The sequence below is a fragment of the Simochromis diagramma genome, unplaced genomic scaffold, assembly GCF_900408965.1.
Source record: "Simochromis diagramma unplaced genomic scaffold, fSimDia1.1 OVJJ01000123.1, whole genome shotgun sequence".
Lineage (NCBI taxonomy): Eukaryota > Metazoa > Chordata > Actinopteri > Cichliformes > Cichlidae > Simochromis > Simochromis diagramma.
The window spans coordinates 5,971,424-5,977,423 of record NW_024386778.1 but is presented as its reverse complement, the minus strand read 5'-3'; positions in this window follow the sequence as shown (position 1 = coordinate 5,977,423).

Here is a 6,000-nt window from a genome sequence, read left to right as displayed (position 1 = left end):
AAAATATTGTAAATGTAAAATAATAAAATAAATATTCTTCTGTAGCAATAACAAAGTATAACATAAATTATTCTGTAGCAATTACACAAGAATATCCAGTAATGTTCCTGCCTACAATTAAACACATTCACTTACCATCTGCTGTGGCAAATGGGTGCAAGCCTTTTACCACAAACTTAATCACTGCTCAGTGACATTCATCTATCCTGGCCTGAAAGGAGACGTTACCGGTAGACTGCAGCGAGAACTGCCAGCATCTGAGCCAGCCAGACTCTGTCTGTCTCTCTCATCATGGTCACCTAAATGCACAGTAATGGCAGGTTTTGTAATAAGGCAGATCGCACTAACATAATATGCACTGTTAGTTGATTATTTACCTGCCGCATTAACGGGAGAGGACGTGCAAACATTACCGCTGCTGCTGGGTTGGATTTCACGAGTCCGGAGCGGAATTAAAAACACGACATTCATTTAAGGTCATCGTGTGTTTTGTGAGCAAATGCTTTTGCATATTTGTAGTGTTTCCTCCCTTAAATGAAATGTCTACTTTGCAAGTATTGCAAGTTGCCCTGTTGTCATCCGTTCTCGTAAAGTATAATCAAACGTTTGAGCATTTGAGCCGCCATGTTTCCTGCCAGGTAAATGACGCTCCGCAACGTGGTGACGTCATTCGGGGCGACTGGAATCGATAAGGGAATCGTTTGCAAAAATGCCAAACAATTCCAAGGAATTGAAACAGTGGGAACCGGTTCTCAACAAGAACCGGTTTTCGATACCCATCCCTAGTCATGACAATTTGCATGTTAATGATTATAAAATTGATATTACAGCCCATTGTTAGTTAGTAGTGCGTTAGTTAGTCCTTTTTATAAGGTAGGAAAATCTGCAGTCAGCTATGACTAAAGAAGTCACTTGGATGAGTGAAAATGTTTCTCCCAGTGAAAACACAAATATCTTATAACCTTTAAAAGTAGAACAACACACAAAAGCATCATACCACTTATTGAACAGAATGACAAGACTTACCCAGCTGAGAATTATTGGCTGGTATTTCATCTGTGAAAAACAAAGACATGGCACTTCAGCACACTGTAATCCATATGGTATATAGTTTCTTTCATTCGCGTGTATACGGTACGATAGACAAGGATGCCTTGTCTAACGTACTGTTTTGAAAATCCTAGGTCACCCAGACAAGCTTTCAACTTTAGTCAACATTTAGGTGTCAAATCTTGGATTTTGACATACATTAGTGTCTTGTAATACATTGGATAATCAGTAAAAATTATTCAGCTGTGGAAATGTTAGGCAAGAGTGTTATTAAACTATACCACTCCGAGTTATGATAGGCCCAGCAGTCAGGATGGCGTTTCCAGATGCAGCATTTGATCCCTTTCCCTCAGAGACATCTCTCTTTTTCCTGCTGCCACAGATCTATGAAAATATTACACAGAAAGAATGAGTCCTCTCTCATGTGGTGTATGTTCTTATGATGAGGAATTCAGGACACAGACTACTAATATAACCCATCGATGTTGCCAAGATATGTGTCCAATTTGATATCGGAGGAATATCTAACCCCTTATTCTGCAGTGAGGGAAATAATGATTTGATCCCCTTTGCTCAAATGAACAGTCTCTAATATTTTTGGTAGTTTTATTATTGTATAATGGGGAGACACAGAACTAATCAATCATTCAGTTACAACTACTGTTGATCTCAGCTTGTCATCTGTATAAAGTAGACCTGTTTTCTTCCACTCTAGTCGCTCCACAATGCTCCATGATGATTCATGGTGAAACATGAAATCTAGATGCTCAGGTGTCTTTCAAGACATCGTACTGTCTGAAAAATGAGGAATGTAGGCTAATAACCTGTTATATCTTGTAACTGCTGTGCCCTCACCACTGTTCAATAACAGTACTGCTGTCTGTTAGACTCTATGGAAGGACCATTTGGAAATCTCAGTCTGTTTGGAAAGTCAGACAGTCACTTAGTCTGAAGAAATATGAATGTAATCTGGTCAACTAATTGCTTCTATGAGCAACTCTTTAGTGACAGTGGGAAGGAAAAACTCCCTTTTAATAGGAAGAAAGTTCCAGCAGAACCAGGCTCAGGGAGGGGCGGCCATCTGCTGCGATTGGTTGGGGTGAGAAGAGGTGGACATTCATCTAACACTGTATACTGAAGCATCAGATTAGCTCCAGCAAATTTATTACAATGAACTTTGCTGTGTAACGAATCCTTTATCACATACAGATGCTTTACGAAATGCCCATTGTGATTACAAGGAATGTTTCTATGAGCACCTAACTATACTTGAAGTTTTCCTGGGGACCCTGTGACACCCCATGAAGAGCCGTAGGCTGGATCTCTTAAGATCTCACTGTTGGGTTTGTAAGGCCATGTTACTCCTAAATTTCCATCTCGTTCAAAGAGAAGCTATAAAACAAAGTTCTAAGCTATTCGACCTTAGTGTTCTCCTTTTTAAAAAAGAATCGATAAGAGAATCGATAAAGAATCAAATCGTTTAACAGAATCGAAAATGGAATCGTAATCGTGAAAATCTTATCAATACCCATCCGTAGTCATGACCCTTGATCGCTAGCCATGCCATGAGTACCATTAGAAGATTTCCAGCGTGTTTGGAATCACAGCATTGTATGGTACATCTTTTACCATTTTACAATGCTACAAATGCATTATGAGCTGGTGAAACCTGCAGCCAGCTGAGACTGAAGAAGTCTGGATGAGTGATGAAATGTTTCCCCAACTGAAAATACTATGTCCAGATGAACAGAATCAACCTTTGGGATTTCCTTAACTGGATGATTCCACAATAATCTAGACAGGAACATATACCCTTCTGCAATGCCTGCGCATACTATATTCCTCAGGATTCATTTTATTGTTCAGCCAGTATATTGCTTTAGTGTTATTGAAAATCAAATACTGAGCCGGGATGTCTCAATCTGACATTAAAAGTTGTGTCATTTCTCATTGGAATGGCAAAAAAGGTATTAGTGTTTTAACACTCACTGCTATTTGGCATTTTGCATGAACTTAAGAAAAAGCATTGAGAATGTGAAAGACATTTTTACATTTTGGAATGTTTCTTTGTGTTTGTGCTGCTTAGCCCATCTTAAAGCTCCAGTGTTTCACACAAATACAATGACCATCGCACTCATCTCAGGCATGATCATTCTGGGTGTCATGTGCCTATGCTTCTTCATCATGTCCCTCACCCTTCTGAAAGGCAAGAGCGCTCCAGTCGGCACCCTGTCAGGAGTCCGAAACCTAACCTTCAACTGAGTACCTGAACTCACACATTTCTCATCAGTTCAATGCTAACCAAGAATGCAGAACACACGCTGTCTGTGCATGTGGGCATCAAAGAATTTAACTGTTGAAAAAAAATACCTGTTACCAGGTCTGTACAATGAGTATTAGTGCAGGAGTTAAGTAAAACTGGGTTTTGTGTTCCTATCGCACAAAAAGCTAAGCCTCAGCCTGCATATTTTTCATGCAGCTTTAACCCATTAGTGGGGATACTAAAAACTTACTGCAATACCTCAGCTATACAGTTTTCATTGCAGGGTACGGGATCAATTATATGGCTTGCAGTGCATTATATAGTGTATAATAAACATAGCATTTCCTGAGAGAAATGATAGATATTAGAGAGATAGATTTACTTAATCATTTATTAGGAGGTTTTTTTCCCCCTAAATATGTATTTCCATCGCTTGATTTAAATATTTTTAGTTACTGTGTTAGCAATAAACTTGATTGTTAAGGATATTTTGTACATGTGCTACCTTATGTATAACTTTTCCTGATATGTGGTTAAAATGCAACTTGATTTGTTCAAATTGTCTTCAAACGTCCATGTTGCTAATACTGCACCTTGACTTGTTATTAAAACATACCCATTTGCATATTTCTAAACATAAACTATACATTGCCTCTTAAACACTACTGTGGGATTACAAGAATTGATAAATGACTAGCATTGATATAGCTTGTATTTTTACACTACAATCCACATTTATCCATTCATGCACGCATACATGCACTGCTTGGTCAGATCATACAACACTACTATCCAACACACACAGACACACGAACATCAGGTGAGGTGGAGATTGGGGGTGAGCAAGAAAATGTAAATTTCTGCATTACTAATATACAAACCTGATGTAAAATCAGTTTGATTCCTTATCATAGTCCTTAATAACCTCAAAGACCTCTTTGCTTCATGGAGGGGCTTAACTTCCTCTGGGATCATTTATCATTTTAATGTTTCTTTTAATTTTTATAGAAAACCTAAAGCTAATATAACAGAATAGAATTCATTAAAACATTTTGTTTTGTATATATGGATAATTTTATTTAAACGCTTATGTTCCTGTACTGTGCATCCATGAAACGTAAGACGATTCGATCTGCGTCATTTCCGTCTTGCATTTATTTACTTTCCAGCTCTTTGAAACATCATGGCAAAATGTCGAGGAAAAACACAAAGTTTTTAAATGGACTAACAATGAGGTGGAATTGTTTCTGCGAGTAACACAAGAGTACAAAGTTGGAAAAGCAAGCGAGAATATAAACTGGGAGACGTACCACAACAAATATGCCGAAATTAACATTCCGTCTTCTTTGAAGAAAAACGTGAAAATGTGGAGCATGTACAAACTTATATTAATCTTTAATAGGGCTATGAAAAATGGGGGAAAAACAAAACTGCTGTACAATGCCGTACACCATCTTAGTTGATTGGTTACATGACTGCATCATATGACTAAAATGCGTCATCGTTTTCAAAAGCCTCCGTTTTCGCAATCCACACTGCAGTGTGAAAACAGTGTTTTTAAATTCATCTACAATTTTAAAAAGATCAGTTTTCCTTGACCAAAAAAGCCATTTCAGTGTGCACGGAAGGACAAAACAGAGAGAAACGAAAACACTAATACGTTGGACATGGCCTTAGGCCTGTGAAATACTGGTGACCTTTGAGGGTGTATCTTAAATTTCACCCCATAACAGCTGGGATAGGATCTATCCCAACTGTGACCCAATTCAGGGTCACAGTATTTCTTTTCATAATGCCTATTACATTAAGAGTAGGGGGCTATTCCAGAAAGCATGTTCATCAAACTCTGAGTTTGAAAGCAAACTCTTAGTTGATAAACTGTGAGATTGACAACTCTGAGGTTACGTCCACATGTACCCGGGTAGTTTTGAAAACGCAGATTTTTCTATGCATTTGCACCTTTTGTCCACACGTAAACGGCATTTTTGGTCACTGAAAATGGAGATTTTTAAAAACTCCGGCCAGGGTGGATATTTTTGAAAACTAAATTTTTGCATTTACGTGTGGACGAGAAAAACGGAGAAAATGCAGCGTCAAAGGTGTGCGCATTTTTTGACGTCACACTGTGCGCCACGTTATTGTTTCAGTGAAATGATTTTCTACAATACTGTTACTGTTAATTGTACTCTCTGCAGTGTTTAAATGCTTACATATACACACACAGTTACTGTCCCTCCACACATATGACTCGGTTCTGCTTCTATGCCCCAGCTTTGTTTACTTTTTCCCACCGAGGCTTCTAGACTTCTGATTGGCCAACATTTCTGCACGGTTAGCAATATATCGCCACCTGTTGCTTTGGCATGTTCCTAGCAGCGTTTTCCTTCATTTCTGCCTTTACGTGTGGACGGGATTCTTTTTTAAAACGAAAACGGAAAATCTCCTTTTTCAAAAATACCCGTATACGTGTGGACGTAGCCTGAGTTATTTGAACATACTCTGATCTGCTGTTCTAGAACAGCAAACTCAGAGTGTGTTCAAGCTGATTTAAGCTAGTGCATGAGGAGTGAAAGAAAGTCATTCTCCATGGAAAACCGATACTAGGATTCACCATGGCAACGGGTAAAGAGCAGAGCATTTCAATTTATGGTATAGTTGGATATCTCAAGATTTCAAGATATTTCAAG